The sequence below is a fragment of the Tyto alba genome, unplaced genomic scaffold, assembly GCF_018691265.1.
Source record: "Tyto alba isolate M040663 unplaced genomic scaffold, T.alba_DEE_v4.0 Super-Scaffold_38, whole genome shotgun sequence".
Classification (NCBI taxonomy): domain Eukaryota; kingdom Metazoa; phylum Chordata; class Aves; order Strigiformes; family Tytonidae; genus Tyto; species Tyto alba.
In genome coordinates, this window is record NW_024881313.1 from 1093936 (window position 1) to 1114368 (window position 20433).

General features: G+C 38.5%; 1 long non-coding RNA gene across 1 annotated transcript; it reads left to right on the forward strand.

Annotated features, from left to right (window-relative positions):
* Positions 1 to 1563: 1563 nt before the first annotated feature.
* LOC116965422 lies at positions 1564 to 17978 on the forward strand. Its single transcript, XR_004409346.1, has 3 exons — positions 1564 to 1653; positions 17673 to 17793; positions 17940 to 17978. It is a non-coding gene; the product is annotated as an uncharacterized LOC116965422 (long non-coding RNA).
* The last annotated feature ends 2455 nt before the right edge of the window (positions 17979 to 20433 follow it).

The following is a 20433-nucleotide window of genomic DNA, read 5'->3' on the forward strand; positions in this document are numbered from 1 at the left end:
ATGAGATTACTTCACAAAATGAAGATTTAACATGCAGCTTCCCCAGAAATTAGTTGTGTTTGGGTCTGTCTTTTCTGTTCTTTTGTTCCTTTATTGATCCCTTCAGGCAGAAAGAAACGGTGAGTTATCCGATTAAAATGTGTACAAAACTGTAGGGAAATCCTGCACAGCTGCTAATGACACCTGATTTGATGCTGGAAGTAAATTCAGCTGGGTGTTGGTCAGAGCTCCTGAGTGATTTTAATAGCTGATTAAGTAATTTAAGAAAGGTTCAAGGTAGTGCAAAAGCAACAACAGACTTACAGTGCCATTTTTAAAAACAGATGGCAACATTTAAATGATAAAACAAGTAAATATTTGTCTAGTTTGTAGAAGTATCATAGCATGCATGCTGCAAGGAGTATGGATTTTTCTTCCCAAAGGTGGAATTATTTGTTATTTTTTAAATGCTTACTGAGGTTTAAGAGATTCTGTTGAAATATTTCACTAACAGCAAGTCGAGTTGGTGATGTGCTTACAAAGTTTCTGAAAGCACAGGCAAGCGCCTCAACACTAAATATTCACCCTAAAACAAATCTGAAATCTGTTTAATTTTCCTAGTGTATTTTGATCAAGAGAAGGTGATATGGTCTGCAAAAGGCTTGTATAGGCTTGTTTGTATATTTGCCAGTGCATTTGCCAAATGTGTTTTCCTAACTCTATTATTTTGAACTTGCAGGCTCGTGACAGGAAAAGTATTGAAAGCAAAACACAGCTAAAGCCACCCAGCATGTCTTGGTGAGAAGAAAATTCAACTCAACATCATTTCAAAACAGATTTATAAATTGCTACATATTTCTCTGAAAATGGAGCAAGTTTATAATCTTTTCCACATTCATTTTAGAGTGAAACCAATATGGGGTGGAAGGTTATTGTTGTTGTAATGTGCACACGGCAGATTGCATTCATAATTCAATCCCACCGCAGATGATGCAAATTTTGCTCAGTTTCTTGTGAGCACGGTGAGAATAGTCCCAAGTTGCATTTTGCCTTCTAGTGGTACTATTTAGTACAGAGTACTTCTCTACAGGGGAAACATGTGGGAACAACTCAGCCATTTCTGTATTCTCAGCAGCAAAAGAAACATTTTTCCTCTTTTGGAATGAAAGATGGGACATGGTGGGTTATTAACAGCACACATCAAATTCTTCCCCTGCCAGTACCAAATGCAAGACATGCATGAAAAGAATACCACTCTCAGACATTTCAGAGTACTCAAAATCCCTGTCCCTGCCTCTATGAATGCACTATTATTTTGTTGAATGAATACAAAGAGATTTATGGCTCACATACTGCTTAATGCCCTCTACAGAATACTCTATTTCAAGGACACATAATGCTTTACGAAAAGTTAGAATTCTTCACATACCTCTTCTGTACTGGGCCTAATTTTGCACTATTTGTCAACAATCGCTCTCCAAAGTCCTCCCACTTTTGATCTAAATGCTCCCAGAGTGTCTGTAAAGCCACAGGCAGACGTTCTTTTTCCAAATCATTTGCCAGCTGAAAACATTACTGCTCCTCTGCTGTTTGTCTCCGACCTCTGTCAGATGTTATCCTCCCAGCATTGCCAGCAAAGAAGGGATCATATGAGGGATCTCGAATCTATTCCAGGTAAAAACAGTCAGGGTTGACTTAAATGGGTTTGAGCTAGGGCAGATGACATTGTTCAAGACTGATTTGGAAGTGCTCATAGCAGCACACCTGCCCAGGGCAGGTCTGTGAGGGTTGTACCTCCAGCTGGAGGACAAAGGTGGACAGTGGGCGTGAGGTCTCAGCCCAGCATCGCTAGACATAGATGGTCCATTAAGGCCCCCAGGAAGGCACAGAGGAGTATGGGCTAGCGGCAGGAATAGTCACAAAATGTTCCGGTATACCCATAGCAAAGGATATTTCATTCTTCCCATATAGTGATCTCAGAGTTATTCTGGCACTGAAATAATGTCTTAAAAAATATAGCTCCTCCTTCCCTTTTCAGCTGTCCCATGCTGTGATAGGAAAGACAAGCAGTGGACATTCTGGATTTTGTTTTTTGTTTTGTTCTTAAACACAGAGGTAGATAAGAGTTCATGAGTGATTTCCAGATGATGATTTTTTCTCAGACTTTCATGAGCAATTTGAAAAATTAAATGCACTTATTTCCTTGTGTGTTTGTGAACAACTTACATGAAGGGAGAAAGAGGAAAGTGAGTGAATAAATTGCTGTTTGAGTGTTATCATTCGGCGTTACTGATGGATGTTATTAAAATGGAGGGGGGAATGGATGGTAAGAAAACTGTACTTTTAGAAGGGAGTTTCAATATAAACAGAAGTCAGTGTGATGAATATTATGAGCACAAGATACTGTTAGATAATTGCTAGAACTTCTGTTTGAAGAAGAGCACAAGAGGGAAGGCCATTATGGAAAATACTTCTTTCTAGTGCCCTCTAGACATTGGCTTGGTGGTTATGTTTACATTTGCTATTTCAGATTGAGATCCTATCATAGATGTTCCCAGATAGCAAATAAAGAACACACACAGTGATAGAATGAGCAACATCTGTGTATATAAATATATTTTTTCTATGTTGAGTTTTTACAAAGGACTCTCAACATCTACCATTCACCAATTACATTTTGCAAACACAAATCTAAAGGTGAAAACATTTTATGAATTCTAGTACATGCCAAGTTTGTGACTGTACTGACCTTGCTTTAAAAAGCTTGCCTCTCTCTTTTTTCCAAAGATCAGGAATCTACTTGAAAGAAATTGCTAAAATAGAATGACATTGCTATTACATTCCTTTAAATGATGAAAGTGTCAGAGAGACAGGAAAAGTTGCTGTCTTCAGAAAGATTCATACACATTCAGTTTGGGTTTCTTTTTTCTTCCCCCCCCCCTTACTATATTCTATGTAGAGTAAAAATTTGTTCTGTTACAAAGCTTATCTTTTTCATGTCAGCTTATACTGTCTGCTATATTGCAAAATGCAGTCAGGTTTCACATTGAAATGGAAGTGGTTTTAGAAAAACACAGCCAATTTACCTGCCCTTTGAGGTTCTTAATAACATTAGAAATGTACATGCATCACAGCAAGGTCTCGGAAGAGTGATTTTGTTAAAAGACAATCATCAAATAAAGTATGGATTTTCAACAATCAAAGGATGAAAGTGCACTTACCCTTTGTGGCAGGGTTTGCATGTAATGACAAATTTCATCTCAGAGGGCTTGATCTGGCTGTCACTGAAATCAATGGCAAAACTTCCATGTACTTTAGGGAAGAAAAGAACAGGTCAAAAAAGTTACATACTGATTTAGGACAAAGCACTGTTTTCTGTGGCTTTAATGTGGTCTATTTTTTTTGTGTATTTTTAATATCTAGTAGTTGAATTGGGACTGGAATAGAAAGCCCACTGTATTCCAGATCTTAACTCCTCTACGGTCTGTAAACATGAATGTCCAAACTTCAATGTATTTATGCTCATGTCCGATGATACCTCACCCTTTCTTGTTTAGACATCAAGTTCTAATTATAATATGCTGTCACTTTGGGGAAAAATTATAACAGAAACCACTGGAAAAATAACAGTCCTATTATCAAGTGACAATGGTATTAATGTTGGGGACCTTGACCCATGGCGCATCTGGGGTCAGAAAATCAGACACTGGACTTTTGCACCAGACTCTAGTTTGGTTAGTGAATCACATTAAGGGTGGAAAAGTAAGACTGATGGTAGCTTAGAGATGAGAAAATGCCTGTTTGGGTTACAACCTTTCTGACCTTCCCCACCCTGTTTGAACACAGTTCTCTGTATTTCATGGGGCTGTTGGCTGAGAAAAGATTTCTGACCCAAGTATCACTGTTTTCAGAGTTATAAGCTCTGTTTCTCAGAGGCAGGCTAGCAATGGAGAGAAATTTTCCACTCCCAGGTTATACCCAAGGACTTGAAAGCCCTGCAGTACATTTTGGCTAACAGGCACTCTGTGAAACAGGTATGTTGTTTGTAGTTGAACAGACCACTCAGCATGCATTAATTAACATTTTAGGCAATACTTTATGCTGGACTTCAAGGTGAAAAAAAAAGAATTTTTATTTTATTTTTTTTTTTCCCTATCAGATGAACAATTAGACATTTAATAACAGAAATAGAAAACAGAGTTCTGAAAACAGAGCCATCTGAGCTCAGTCCTCTGATGTCAGCTTGGGATTTTCTCCTAGGATGTCTTCCAAAAATTGGATGGAGGCAGATTCAAGCACCTATTCCCCTGGCAGAACTGAGAACTTGCTTTAGATGTTTTTTATTCTCCAAGTTTGTTCGAATAATAATTAATAGCAAGTGAAGCATGTGCTAAATCTCCTCCTTTTACTCTATTCCCTCCCTATTGTGGTTAGTGGGACACTAAATTCTTTGTAGTTTAGATTCACCATATCTGATTTGGTTTTCCTGCCTGAAGAGGTTTTGTTTCATTTTGCATCTGGATGTTTGCTTGACTCTATCCTTAAAGTCTTAATCTCCAAACTTATTCATGCTAATTTGAAAGGGTTTAGCATATGCTGGGAATGAATTATGGCTTGCTGCAGTATTTGGAATGTTTAAAAAAAATTCTATACCAACACATTCGCCTATTATTTTTCTTAGTTCATCCTTGACATTACAAAGTAAGTAGAAGTGATACAAAAATGTCATGATAGAGAACGAAATTTCTGAACTGTAGAGACCCAACATGCACATCTTTAACTTCATGAGGCTTTATGAGGGTCTTCAATAGCCATTTCATACATGCATGTGTCTAGCACTACTTTACATAATAGTTATGCATTACTGATTGTGTACAGGTGGAAAAACTGAGATACAAAGACCCTTTGCAGTTTTGCAGATCATTTTCAAGCTAATCTACCTTTTAAGCTGCAGTTTTAGGAGTGTCATTAATGTGATTGCTTTTGCACTACATCTGGTGAGTGTGCAGAGATGATTCAAACAGCTCATTAACAGCTCACGTGGGTCTTGGAAGCAGCACAAACTTCAGACTGGTTTCATTTATCCTGCTTCTGAATAGGCAAATTAACCCATGCTGAACCACTTGCTATTTAGGTACAGATTCACACATCCAACCTTATCCGTATGATGCTAGCTCAGATATCTCAGACTTACTGTGCAAGTTTCAGTGTAAGCATAGATGGTATGACAAGGTAGATACCTAGGTCTACTAATGGCCACTGAGATTTTCAAGCGGCTTTCCCTGTAATAAATAAACACTGACAAGACTGTCTTTAAATTATATGGGCTCAACCTCAGCAAACAAAAATATCAAGCCTGCTGCATATAAAGAAATCTGTCCGAGTTTATAATAATCAAAAGTCAAATAGGTGAAGGGTGGTTTGTTAATGTTACTGAAGAAGATTTTACCTAGTATTTGTCTTGTGTTTACTAATTTTAAGATTTGTTTCATTTTGGATCTCCAGCAATCCAGGGAGAACTATGCAAAAAAGCATATAGAGATCTAAAATGATTCTAGACTTTTCTAACTGCCAGACTGTTAACGCTTTTTAAAGCAAAGTAAAACTTGTTAAAAAATGAACAGTTTAGAGTTTGGAATGGGAATCTGTTTCTTTAAAGTCGTTGTCCCCCAAACTAGACTCACAACTTAACAGGAGTTTTGTGAATTCATCAATAATGTAATTCCACCCATCTATGTCCACTACCACACACATAAATTTGCCTCTGTGCATGCCTCATTTTTATCCTAACTGTTCAAATAACTTCAAAATTACTAGATATGTTATTGTGATTTAATTTTTGTAGGCTGGAGTGCCTGTAAGCATTCCGTGTCTGTCTTGTGCAATGGCATTTTTTTTTTTTTATGTGAGGTAAAAAATGGATGATGTGCGGAATGAATCCTCTCTGGCCCTGAAAGAGATACTTAATGTTTCATCCTGTCTTATGATTACTGGCTAGGAAAAAGCCATTATTGATTTAATACTCAAAGCCTTTCTATTTCTTAGCTGTGTTCTGACATACATTAAACAGACCTGTCATGCTAAGTTTATTTACTGGGAAGTAAAGACGAGTGTTTTTATTTTTTAAGATCCTTGTAGTTGAGTAAAAATAAAAACATAACTGGTTTAGATCCAGATCCAATTTCAACTGAATTCCCCACAGGTAGGAAATGAGGGAAGGTGATAAGTTTTTCAGATTATACCTTAAATCTCCTGGTTGAAAATGACACAGCAGCCTTCCAGCATTTCAAACAATTAGAATGGAGGTGAGGATCCAGGGGAAATAGGAAGCTGAGTGAGTCCAAGACAATAGACTGAGGTTAAATTGGACAGGACAGGTAATCAGACTGGACTTGTAGTCCCTGTTGTCCTCCTGAAGGTAAAAGTCTCTCCATAAATAAGACTATCAGAGCATGATTCTGTAAAGACATATGATGAACAAGGTCGGCTGCAGGACAAAAAATCAGGAGTAAGGTGAACTAAGTAATCTTTTTTCAACAAGTTTCATTCACAAAATAGAATAAATTTTACAAGTGCTGTGTTCACAAGATCAATCCAGAAGGGAATTTCAATTATTCCAGGGGAAGACACATGCTAAAACATCAAGAAACCACAAAAGTACATACTTTATCTCATAAATTTAGTACTTATTTTCAAGCATCAATATTTTGTGGTAGCATACTTTTTTCACATACTGCTGCTGCAAAATGTATTTCATTCACTGTGAGCCACAGAAACATGACGTTTATAAATCAGCAGAAAAGGCTGTGTTCATAAAAAGGACTGTGAAATCACTCAGCACTTATAGCACTTCATATTTTCAAAGGGCTGCACAGACATGAATAGCCAGATTGTAATTGACCCTAACTTGACTGCAGAGTGAGTGATGAAGATTTACTGATTTAACAGACAGAAAAAAACGATGGGAGGCTGGGGGTGTGGGTATGAAATTAAGTGTATCTTCCTCCCTGGTAGAGGGACAACCAGAAAAGATCAGATGCAGACAAGAACCTATGCTCTTTCCACAGCTACAGTATTTCAGTATTTTTTTCTTCTTTGTGAAGAGTAAAGAATATGAAAGAACATGTTAGCCTGAGTCACATTTCCAGCTTTGATGCCCTCGCATAACAAAATATCCATAGCTGAATCCAACAAATAAAGAAATGAACTGAAATGAACCAAATGAATTAACAGCTTTTCTGCATTACATATATAGGTGAACACACAGAGGGAACTCCACTTCCTTCTGCTTTCTGAATACGCAAGCGGTTCAAAGAGAAAAGAGGAGTCACTAGCAGCTTGTGCTACTTCAGTATATCTGTTCACTAAAATCCTCACTTCTCCAAACCAGGAAATGTGGAGAGAAGATGCAGAATACTCCAACATCTCAAGGGCAGTAACACAGTGGTAAGGTACCTGTCAGTGGCATCGTACCTCTGTCCCACAGTGGCAAGTGCTGGGAGTGTTTGCATGCACTTCCACCCTGTTCAGTTAGGTATTGGCATCATGACCAGTGGTCTGGTTTGCTGAAGAAATGTAGAGAGACACTGTTGTTACCCATGTGTCGTTGGGTGTTTTACACTACTCTGGAAAACACTGGATGGAAAGAAAGCACAATCCACCATGGAATGTATGCATCTAAGCTCAGAGAAATCAGGTGCATATTACCCCAAAACCTTTGGAGTGCCTTTTACAGGTGCAATGCTGTGTTTCTTCTATTAGAAGCAGGACATACAGCTCTTCTTCCTGTGATATCTGATTTAGGAAGAATGGGGCCAGGAATATGGCGAAGGTATAAAGTTAGATTACACCATGTTCATACAAATAAGGGATTTATAATTTCTGACAGGCAATATTCATCCATTAGAAAGTTTTCCTATAGGTAGCTTGTGTGCAGAGGCTGAGCATGCCTGAGTTAGGAGACCATCAGCATGACTCTCAGAAAAGTTACCACTCTGTGTGTGTTTTTTTCTTGGTGGCATGTTCCCAGTGTGCATGGTAAAGTCGCTCTGCCTAGGTGACATTAAAGGATGTTAATGCTCTTCCCAGCTCTCATACACCTCGCTAAAGTACAATGGGATCAAGGTCACATATTGAAATGTTTGCGGTTTGACAGTACCAGTAGGAGAAAAGAAACTGTATCTCATCTGATGTTTCCAAATCATGACAGTATTACAGTGACTATTGAGACTGACATCATGCTAAAGAAAACACTGGTTTGCCTTCCTCCTTTCCAGTTGTGCTCCACAGTCCTCTGAATATATAGCCCCTCCTTTTTTCATGTAGTTGTTCTACTCCTATGCTTGAACTTCAAGCGTGTGGCTAATCCACAATGTATGTTTTCCAAGTACAATTCTTGATTTTTTAAAGGGATGCAAGTGACATGTGCCATCTGAGTAAGCATTAAACAACTGAGTGTTTTGAAGAGCTTTCAGCCTAGGCAACTTCCAAAGTCTCTGCATATTAAGAAATTAAGCCTTTTTGCTTTGAACTGCATTTCGTGTCTTGAAATTCTTGGGGAATAAGAGGGTGAAGGTAAGGTGATGGTGAAATATGTCTAGTGAAAATTCCTCAGGGCTGAATCATTTTGCTCTATATCATCAAGGCATAACCAATTTCAAGGTATTCAAGTGATTACACAAGTTTTAGAACAACCCTTCATGCAGCCCTTGAGAACAAGATCTTCAGGTGTTCTTAGCTTGGATTTTTATACTTCTTGTCATATCTGATGAACTGATACCAAACTCTTGTCCAGTTTTTTTACAGGGATACCAGTCGCTTTAGTACATGATATTACTTCCCCCAACAGCTCCTGCCTCCAGCAGAATAAGAACACGCACTGTGCCCTGACAAGCTGCATGGCTTGCCAAGGTAAAAACTATTCTTTCGCCTGCAGGAGACATTCTCATCTTTTCTGGGCCGCCACGCAATGGCCTCTGGTTGGCACCAGACATGTCCATTCTCATGTCTGCACCACCGACTCCTCAGGCTCAGGCTTCCAGCATGGCTATCCATGTTCATCAATTAGCACAGCCAGACTTCTCTACATGAAAGGCAGAATGTCTCAAATACCCTACAGCTAGTCCTAGAATTTACTGTATGAAATGTATGCCCTTGAAAGACAGCGAAACAAAACTCCTGGCACAAAGTATCAAAAGCAAAGACAGAGGCTGCCTCTTGGTACACTATTTGACTGTACAAATACTATATTCTACCATGCTTCAATTACCCATAAACGAAATATTTTGACAGATGAAGACTACAGTGATTTTTTTTTTTTGACCCCTGTCTTGTGTCTATAATCTGAATTATCTTTTCCATTCAGTTCCTTGACTATTGAAAAATATCATGTTAACCATGTTGGAAATATATTGAAAATGATGAAAAGTGAGCAAAAAAGGCAACATAAACAAAAAAAAAGAATATTTTTTTTTATTATCATTATTACTGTTTTCCTTTTTGATTGAGTTTGATATTTCAGATGGATCTAGGATATGAATCAGACAGGTAATTTATCTGAATGAAACTTGCAGTGTTCTGGTCACAAGCAAGATGTTCATATGTAATCAAATCTGCATGTATTGCACTATGCATATGTGTAAATCAATGTCATCCTATCCCGTTCCATTATAACAGACTTGCTTTCTCCAAAGCACTGAATCATTTAACATACAGTATGCTTATAGTATCTGTCACAGTATGTGAGAACACATGAAAATGTTATACCTGGACACAGCACTAGAGCCCAGTGCTTTAGAGCGCATCATCATATATGCAGACCTCAGAAACTGTATCTGGGAATGGAAAAAAATCCTCTATTGTCTTTTTTTTTCCTGTGCTGGTGCCAAAGGCAATTAATAAAACAACTATCGATGATCTATTGATAGAACTTATTATTCACAACTATTTATTGATAGAAATGCCTATTGAAAACAATCTCCAACAAAATTTCACCCTCCACCTTTGAAGTTTCCTCTCCTGTGTGCCTCACTGACAGTGCCTGGTGAGCTGCCTTTCCTCCTTCCCACGCTTACTTGGACACACAAATCGCTTGTCCTGGCACTTGTGTGTTATCCATCATGGAATGCCACTGGAATATTCTCTTTCTATATTAGCAATGCTGTTCTGCTGAACATCCTCAATATTAGGTCATAGGTAGGGGTTGTTAGCCCTCAGCAGAGCAACACTGGGAAATGAGAATGGCTGAGATCAGTTCAGCTGTCAAAACCTTCCAGGATTCTGATTCCTAACCCAGTCTTACCTACACCAACACTTCAGTCTTGTCTGATGGTTCCATTACTGTAGAAATACTGAGGCAAAGATGTAGGATTTTTTTAAAGAACATTTCTCTTACTAGCTCCATAAGGGCAATCCACAGGCAGATTTTTGGTTGTTCTAAAATCAAAACCCACTTACTAAATCCTAGAACGAGCCTCAGGTCCCAAAAGCCTCACTAGACAGCTTGTGAGTTTTCCTTTAAGACGGAACATTTTTTTCTGTCACTATAGATGCAAATACCTCCTGAACACTGGGTGAGAGAGAAGTCTAAAGGTTTCCAGCAAAGCACCTATTTGGTTTTAGAAAAGACATGCAAAGAAGGCAAATGTGAAATACTTAGTTCTTGGCCCCAGAGTGCAACCTCTACCCTGGAGAGTTTTGCATGATGTGGGAAGTGAAGCAGGGGAAGAAAAGTAGAATCTGCAAGTCATTTGTGTGAACTAACAGGAATAGCTCTCAACTGTGGACACAGAGCTTGCTTGCAGAGCAAATACTTAAGTAACAACACAGATATTTCCAAAGTCCAGCTGATTTCCAGAAAGTCCCACCACATGTTTACTGCTTCAAACAGGGTGAAGTCTGAATTAGATGCCAAAAGGTCATCTGAGCCTGCCCAGAAGTGACTTGGAATCTGACATGACTCTTTTATCTCCTTTGGCAATAGTACTGCAATAGTTATAAGGATCTTTTCTTCTATAGCTGGCAGATAGGCTTCAGTACATACTCTGTGATATATCCAGATCAGCACATGCTGGTCTTCACTCAATATGTCTCATCAAACGTGAGGATTTCAGACTACAAATCTGCCCCTTGGATAGTGGAGGTTGACTGTGGGAGTCACGTAAGATAGTGTGACTGCAACTGCAAGAAAATAAAAAACAAATGAAACAATTAGCATATTTCTCAGATGATGCTGTTTAGTCATGAAGACTCAACATTTGACCTGACTAAAAATGTAATGTTGACAGTGATTTCCAGGATCCAAGCATTTATCTAGTTTTTAATATTTTCAACTGAGGAAGACTGAGCTTAATAGTCATCACTTTTGCAAGGCCAAAAAAAAAAAAAAGCAGTTCAGCTAACTCTGATTTCTATTTTCTACAAATTCCTGAAGGGCTGAAAGGACTCAAAGGGAAACATCTTGTGAACCTTTGCTGTCATTGCAGCTGCAGTTAATATAAAATTGTGTTTCAATGTATCTTAATCATTGATGTCACCACTGCACAAACAAATAATTTTAAAAGGGCCAGAAAATGAAATCTCTCAATTTCACACTAGTAAGCCACCCTCTGCTTGCTTACACTACCTCCTCTGAGCAGGAACATACTCGGTCTCCACCAGACACTTCTTGGAAGAGCAGCATCAGCGTGATAGGAGGCTGCTCCTGGAGGTGGGGCTTGTTGTCAGCTACGAACTTCCTTCTGGGACTTTGTGTGCTGACACTCAGAAGGGCATCCCAGACACCGCTTCCTCTGCTCCTTAGTACAATGGATCAGAAGAATGACTCTACTTTTGGGCAGCCCTACACAGCTCCTCAGCCACAGCTGCCCTGCAGCCAGGAAAAGCCAATTCTGTAGATGTGGAGGAGCTTGGAGCCTCTGGCCAAGGCATTTTTCATCAAAACCAGAAACATTCTAGTTGGTCTAGGGTATTGCAGCAGGGAATGCTTCCAGGCTATTTTGTTACGCTGCTTCACTGACCAGAAATGCAAGGCAGTGGCAGAATCAAAACTAGCATTTTCACTGCCTCTTTTGTCTCCTCTCAAAGACACTGGGAACACCTGCTCTTTTGAATATACCACACACACCTTTTAGCACTCTCGGTCTCTTCAAAGACCTAATCTCCTACTTAGGACAGTCTCAGATCATTCCCTTCTCTTTGATCATGCTTCTATTCATTCAATATCTCCAAATGTCTGCATACTGCATCAATACCAAGTCAGGGGGGCACAGTCAGAAAACAAGTTCCTCATGGATCAAAGCATTTCTCCTGACAAATATAATTAAGACTATCCAATAGAGACAACACTGATTCTTTGGGAGCATTTTAATGCCCAGTGTAACAGAAAGTAAGGTTCCTAATACATAGCATTTAGTATTACAGCAATAATGCTTAATTTTGTCACCCCTTTTTGTTAAAGAATTTTTACTTTTCAGGAAGAAAATGCTAAACAAGTCACCTGGAGCATATGAGATCTATGAGAACTGAGAGCTGGGAGCCAACATTGCATGTTTTATACTGGAATCAGCTCACATTCAGGGTCATTTTGAAAAAATGCTGAGACTTTGCTTATTTTCTACTTCAATAAACTTTATTGAACAGCAGTTTTGTTCTACCTCAGTGAGCTTATTTAACATTCAGGCCTACGTAGTACCTCTGCCCAAATCCAGTGTGTACCTGGCCTTATGTACACTTTGCTACAGCTGTTTGTATGAGCAGGATGGCTCAAGGGATTATGAACTGCGAGGGAACATTGAGCATAATGCTAATATTTGGTCTCCTTCTGTGATGCACAAGAAAAACTCCCAGGTTCACTTCGTAAATATCTATAAGTGATCATTTTCTTTAGTGGAAAGACACAGTGTAATGCAAAATGGTACCCCTTGTTGAAAACTCAAACAGCATTGAACGCCAGGATCTAAGGCATGTGCACTGATTAATCAGTATAAACAGATGTTATATACCATGGATTATCTGAAATTTTTACCCTCTCCAGTCCTCTACTGATGATCATTACAGATCTTTCTTCAAATTTTATAGGGATATATATAAAAATAGCACTATAAACACAGAAAAGAGCGGAGTCTTGAGGCAGAGTTTTTTGCATTTAACTGCAGTATACTTCTACTGAAGCAAGGTAGTCATTTCCCAATTATTATGTTAGCACAAGATGAATATAAGTTAAAAGAAGTATCCAGCTGCCAAACTCAAAACCAAAAGAGACAACATCTTGTCATAGAGATTTTCCTGCTGCTTAATTCTCCCGTCTGCTCCTGTGCAAACACTCGCCTTTTTTAATGAGGAAATGGTCTGTAAAGCTGCAAAAATTAAAAATGAGATATATATTCAATTAGCTGTAGTACTGTTGGCATGCCACTTCAGGTCAGCTGGAAAGCTTTGAAAAGCAAGACATTTGTAACTTAAAGTAGAAAATCTGAATGCAAACTCAGCTGGATTAACTGTGAAGCTCTTTTGGCAAACCACTGAAAAAAATAATTGAATGTAGCCCTCCTGGGAAGGAACCCTAATAAACTGGAGGACAACTTGTCTGCTAGCATTTTGATTTTGCCTTCACAGTGTTCAAGTCTTTGTGCAACTATAGTAGTAAGTTTCACTTACATGAGTGATTACCCTATGCAGTTAGAAGTAAGGGCCTGCAGCTAACATTCATCAAAGAAATGGCTTTCTATACATAGTCTGCTTTCCATGAGTTTATTTTCAAAGGGTAACCATCATTTTATGGGCACAGGCCACACCTGAACAATTTACTCTGGCATTTTTTGTGCTTGCAACCTATACCACGAATACAAATGTGATGAGCTGCACACCTGACAGAGTAGCTGCTGTGCAGGCAGAAAATAGAGACACATTTTAGCTGCGAGCCTGTACTGCATCTGTAGGAAGAATAGTTATGTTGGTGACATTATGTATCTACACAGGAATAAAAGGTGAGTAGCATAGCTGTAGGGGAACTGCAAGGGAACACACCGTCCCAATTCACTCCCCACTCCAAACTAAAATCAGAATAATCCCCCTGTAGTCAGTATCCTTACAGATGCCTTATAAATACTATTTTTTTTCAGCCTTTTGTTTGCCAAATTACAAGGTATTTGCACCAGCAACATCAACTCTAAAAAATACTACCACCTGTGATCTGATTCAACACAAATCCCATCTTTGCACAGCTTTTCCCATTTAAGATAGATAATTGTACCAATGCACTGAGTAAGACTCCTGATATTCCGTGGCATGTTGTCAATTTGGGTTCTCTAATTCCCCCCAATGTGGCTACAGCCCCTCAAAACAATAGGTCCAGCCTGCCTAAAGATTCATGTGATGATATCCTGCCATAATGAGTCACACAGAATCAGCTTGGATTTCTGTTGGACAGTGTCTGAGAATCCAGCTCCTGAAACTTACTCAATAACATTTTATTCAGGAAAAGTCTCCAACATTTTGATTTAAAGAAAAATTCATGGGGTTAAATATATTCCTTTTTGCATATAGTGATAGTGGAATTTAACTTCTGGTTTAGCCTGTGACATAGCTTATCAGATAGGTAATGATTACTGACTGTGTGTCAGAGTGACACAGACACATTTAATTCAGGTTTAAGTGAGGACCGGTTGCTTGGGTCTGATAAAACCTTTGTAGGCACAGACCAAGGGTAGGGAAAAAGTTAGAGTGACTCAGTCATCTTTCCCAGCTTCAGGGCAGACGCAGGCCAGTGTGACCCCAGAAGAAGTGTGGTCATTCTGGCAAGTCAGCTAAGGTTTACTAAGGACAGTGCACTTAAAAACCTGAGTCAAAGCATGACTGAGCAGCATGAGATAAGAATCAAGCCTGCTTTCTTTCTTCCCCTTGTCTTTCCTTTTTGTCTCTCCCAAACTGTCCAAGGCATTCATCTTCTCTGAACTGCAGTAACCTTCACTTTTCTTTGTTACTACTGAAATCCCTTACAATTTCTGTTTTGTTTCCCATGAATTCTTACAATTCTATGCAAAATTAATCCAGTCATTTCAGCATTTTTCTCTCTTTCATTTGTCCCAATTATGTTAATGACTATGAACATTAGAGCACTAAAATAAGACACTTCTGAAGTGCTTCAGACAGTCTGGCACAGGAGTCCCTGGAGGTAGTTTTAGATGCTACAGATTCAGGTTCACATTTTCATGCCATGGTGCAGCACTAAGAAAAATAAAATCCCAGCTGGCACAGACAGTGCTGTTAGGGAACTGAAATTACCCTGTACTTTCTCAGGTAATGCCACAGCTGCATCTGACAATGACTGTTAAATTCAGGATCACTTTATACACATTTATTTCACAAAACAGATACATTAGGACTGTATTCTATGTTGCTTACAAACCAAAGGAGTCACAGCCTTATATATTGTTTTCAATCAAGCCATATTCTATACCCTGTTCTAACAACCCATTTAATACTGCCAGACATCCTGCACTGACCACATTTACATTGTGTTGTCATGCTTTACTGAGTGTAGAACCAGAAATGCAGAACACTGCATTCTCCATGTAAGTGTACGTATTTAGAAAGGTATTTTAAGAGTATTTAATTAGGAAGTTAAAAAAGAAAGAAGTGGTTATTTATACTGTTTAGAAAAATTCTTAGTAAACTACTATCAGATCTTTGAAGTTACCGTCTTTCAGGTTTACTTATTATTTAACATCTCTGTGAAGATTATACTGAATGCTAATACTCAGGCCATCACCTGGAAGATAGAATGGCTGGAACAACTCAATAGAAGGCAGTGAATCATCGGATACCACCTTCAAAGAGAATGAAAAGAAGCCAGGAGAATGAGACAACCAGCAGCAGCACAAAAGAAAAGCTATCATGGAGGAGAATATGCTAAATAGCAGGGAGCCAGCAATAAAGAAGTGACCAAGCACAAGGCTGAAACCATTATTCAGAAATTCCCACTCAAAACATGAGAGAAACCTCTCACTCACGCACTTGATATTTCCAGAGTGAGCAACTGTTCAGGAGCACTCTTGATTTTGAATGTAAGGCAAGCGGGAAGCAGACCACAGATGGAACAGGTCAACTTCAGCTACAAGCCCAGCTGCGTTCTGCTGAAAACTCTGCAAACTCTTTATTGAAATAAGTGTATCTGTGCCAGTTTGAGGCAGCTGAAGGCCTGTCTCTGCCATTTTATACATCTTGAACATTAAGATCAAACCAGATTTCATCATATATCAAGACAAAAGCATTGACAAATAGTTTAATGAATTGAGTTCATATTCAAAGGGAAGTAAGGGTATGAAATCAATCTTTCATTTGGCAGCTGGTCAGCCTAAAAAGAATTACGAACAAGCCATTAGTAGAAATGGTAACAAACACCAAAAATGTTTTAATTGTCTCCAACAGAGCTAAGAAACTGGACTGAACATAGGTTAGTTAATTTACTAGTAACATTCAGAGTCTCCCATCTGTGTCTGATTCATATAATTGACTCCAGGGTGTACAAATTAACTTAGCCTGAGAATCTGGGTCTTTCTGTTGCAGTCACTTTCTATAGAGTTGGGGGATTTTCTTTTGTTTGCCTTTTTTTTTACCACTTCAGTCCAAGGAAACATTAATTATTTTCAGGTTCCCTCATAAATATGAAACTTGAATCACATTCAGTGTTTTTTTACCGAGGTCAGTGAACATTTTAGTAAATACAGGCAGATTTATGGCTTTTAATAGGACAACATAAAAGTTGGCTGTTTTCTTCAGTTCCACATACCTTAAACAGTCAAAGACCAAAATATGAAGACTTGGATACTGTTTCCCTTGGGAAACAGTTTATCTAAATCCTAAATGCAAGATTTAAGAAGCTCCCTCTTCTTTTCATTTGTAAAAAAGGTATTCAGTTGCTCTTGGGATGATACAGAGTTGGAAAAAAGGTCCAAGCCAAAATAAACATCATATATTTTACAAAAAAAAAAAATTGCTGTACTATGACATATCAAACTGCAGATCCAGTACTGTCTCCTATTTCCACCCATTCCCTTCACATTAACAAAATTAACAGGTGCATCTTGCAGAGTAGTCTGAACGTTACCAGAGGTCAGACAGTATTATTGACCCAAGGGGAGGAAAGCAAATTCTAAAGCCAAATATCCTCCCACCTTAGGATGTTCTAAGTAGTTTCCCATTAGGCCTAGGCCAATTGAAGTTTCAGATACTATTGCTTAGGAATTATAACTTTATACCATAAAATGTCTGTTCTATTACTCATACAATAATGGATCGCATTTCTAAAAACAATTCTGGATCAATGGTCAATAAAGACCATCAAAAGAATGCAAAGGTGTATAATCAAGCTTTTATCTTGCTTTAGTAACTTCTAGGCAATTAATATTTCATGACATATATTAAGAGGGTTGTCTTTTTTCTGAGTTTATACCTAATGTAGAACTCTCTACAGTGAAATATTTGCCAGTGGCAATCTCTTTCATACAATATTAGCATATCCAATTCTTCCCTTGTGGGATGTTTCAGCATATAATATTAATTCACCATTAGGTAATGTACTCATTTTAGCAATCTCCTGTGTTCTCATTAATTAAAAACCTGGTACAATCACTTGTAGTCTATTCCATTTTACTTTGCTTGCTTTGTTTTGACTGCTTTTTTTTTTTCCCTAGCTTGTCTCCAGAGTGGTGCTGGTCTTTAGTAGAAAATCTCCATCAATGCCTGCCCCACATTCAGCAGTTACTCTCATATATGGGTCCAACAGCTTCAGGCATGATGGTCCTTTTCAATTTGGTAATATGTAATTATAATATTTATATTAATATAAATGTAATTGTAATTTAACTATAACTTTGTTTTGCTCTAGGATTAGTTCTACTGTCCTTTTCTTCATAATCCAAAGTTTGAAACCCATTTCAATTTCCTATTTTTCTCTTCAGAACCGGTCATGGAATTTCTACAAAATTGCATTCTCACTGAAACTCTCAGGTGAGTTGTACAAATTATGACCTGCTCACCTCCTCATTATACAGATAATTGTGAGCTGTTACTTAAACCTCCAAACATTTTTTGACTGAGGAAATTAAATAATCAGGTGTGTGGAATGAATTACTGGAGAATCATCCTTCAAAAGATTTCACTACGTGTTCAGTTCTTATCCCTCAGGAGAAAAAAAAAAAAAAAGGAGTCACTGTAATGAAAGTTACAAAAATAAAATAATAGATGAACAAAGATATAAAACCTGTGTCAGCTCTCTGAGATTATAAACTACTATTTGATAGTTACTGCTGGCTAGAAGAAAGATTCTGGCAGTAAACCTCAAATTCCTATCAGAACTTCCTTTAAAAAACATGAAGACAATTTGAAATGTTTTACTTAAGGCACTTTTTTTCTGTAAATTAATCCTAACAACTCTATTCCTTTTTATATTTAATGGCTTGTCTATAGTGTTTATTTTGTTATAGTTTTATTTTCTCAAGTTTTTTATGACTAAATTTTATATCAGTGGTTAAAGGACTGAATGTACTATTTTAAATATGAACTTCAATAGAATAAAATAGCATTTTTAGAAATTAAAGTAATTATCAGAGAAATACTTACTTTTCAGTCTACCAAGCCGGAATGAAAACTCCTTCAGAGACAGTCTTGTTAATTAAAATGTTTGTGCTTATTGTAATAACACTTTTTTTTTTTTTCCTTTCAGGATGCTTTTAAATTAAGATTCTGGCAGACTAATATCAAACAGGCTGTTCCTATTTATTAGAAATGGCATCTTGAAGTTTACGTATTTATGACATATAGGTAGGTCGCCTTTTGTTTCAGATTAAAAACGTGGTAGAGCAAAATTTATAGAAGGAGACAAAGAAAAATACACTAGCAGAATTGATTTATCAGCTGAAAGAAAACAAGATGAGAGATGAGATAAGAGGCAGATAGAGGATGAAAGAAGACAAAAGAATGTGGCATCAGGTATTGTAAAAATAGTTGAGCCTGGAAACCATAATACCCAGACTCTGTATGCTTCTTTAGAAGAGAAGAGAAAAAAATAGTATGTAAGTGGGTTAAAGAGAGAACAGCAAAATGAAGGTTGAAAGGCCCACCAAAAATCAAATTCAACTTGAAAAACTGCAAGCCAGAACATCTCAGGGAATTTAATGTAAAACACAGGCGTCCAATAATCAGATTAAAACCAGGGAAGCGGTAATGGCAGTATGTCCTTTGGAGAAACTGTGAGCAACACAGTAGCCATGAATTTTCAATGTAATATGACAGAGGGGGAACATAAAATCTAAACATACAAACACAGGCAGCTAATCACAAAGTAGAGAGAAAATAGTTCCTTATCTATATGGCTTTGCTACAACTGTATCTGGAGTATTTCATTAATTAAGAGTACCTTATAGTTAAAAATATAGATGTGCTGTGAAAAGGAAAATGGGGAAATTATTTAGGCTGGTTTATGGAACTGAAAAGGACAGACTTATGGGGAAAGATTAAATAAATACAGTATGGCTAGCATGCTGAGAGATGTCTGGGAGAACTAAAGTAACCAGGTACAAACTGGCATAAACACTGGAAGCCGAAAGCATAGTCCTTAATAAGATAACGGAAGCAGATTCCAGATATCTAAATGTCCTTTTAGAAAATTACCTGAATGGTATGTTATTGTACAGACAGCAACACAAATTTTCTGCTCATAGCCCTCAATCTGGTTCTTATTTCAGCTTCATTAAAACCACTAAACTCTCCCTGATCACCCTTGGCAGGCAGTTCTCCACCATCAATAATCTGGAGATACTAAAAATCCCAATACTTTTCCAAGGAAAGGAGGAGGTGTAGGGTAGAGGGAGACACAAATAGATATAGACAGCTCAGTATTAATACTCATGAACACCAAATCAGGAAGATGTTTGCTCAGCCCCCTCAAGCAGCGTTCCTCAGGAGGCGGTCCCACCCGCCTCTGCAAGAACCGCTCTGCTTTATGCAGACAGGTCTCAGAGTTTGGATGAGGCTGCCCAGAAGGAGCCAGGCTCATCTCACTGTCAGCATTCATCCCGTGCCACCTGCATGCCACAGCCTCGAGCCCAAAGCCCGCAGGTTCCCGTTTCGGCTGAAGCGTAGCCCTGCAAAGCAGCAGGACCACACCAGACTGTGAGCGGCAGCGGTCATTTCAGTTCAGTATTATTTTCCCGGGATTTGGCTTGGCATGAGAAGCTGCTTACAGGTTGTGTCCCCCTAGCCCCCCAGGGGATTCCAGCACAGGGTGGTGAAGGGGCGCTGGGGCAGCTCTGGCACGGGCACAGATGCTGCCGCAGCACGGTGGGCATCGCTGGCTCAGCATGTGTCATCCCACCAAACTGGCCTCCCACAGGCTGAATGGGAGGGGGGAGTGGGTCACTTGAGAGAACATAACCAAAAAGCAAGACTGGGATT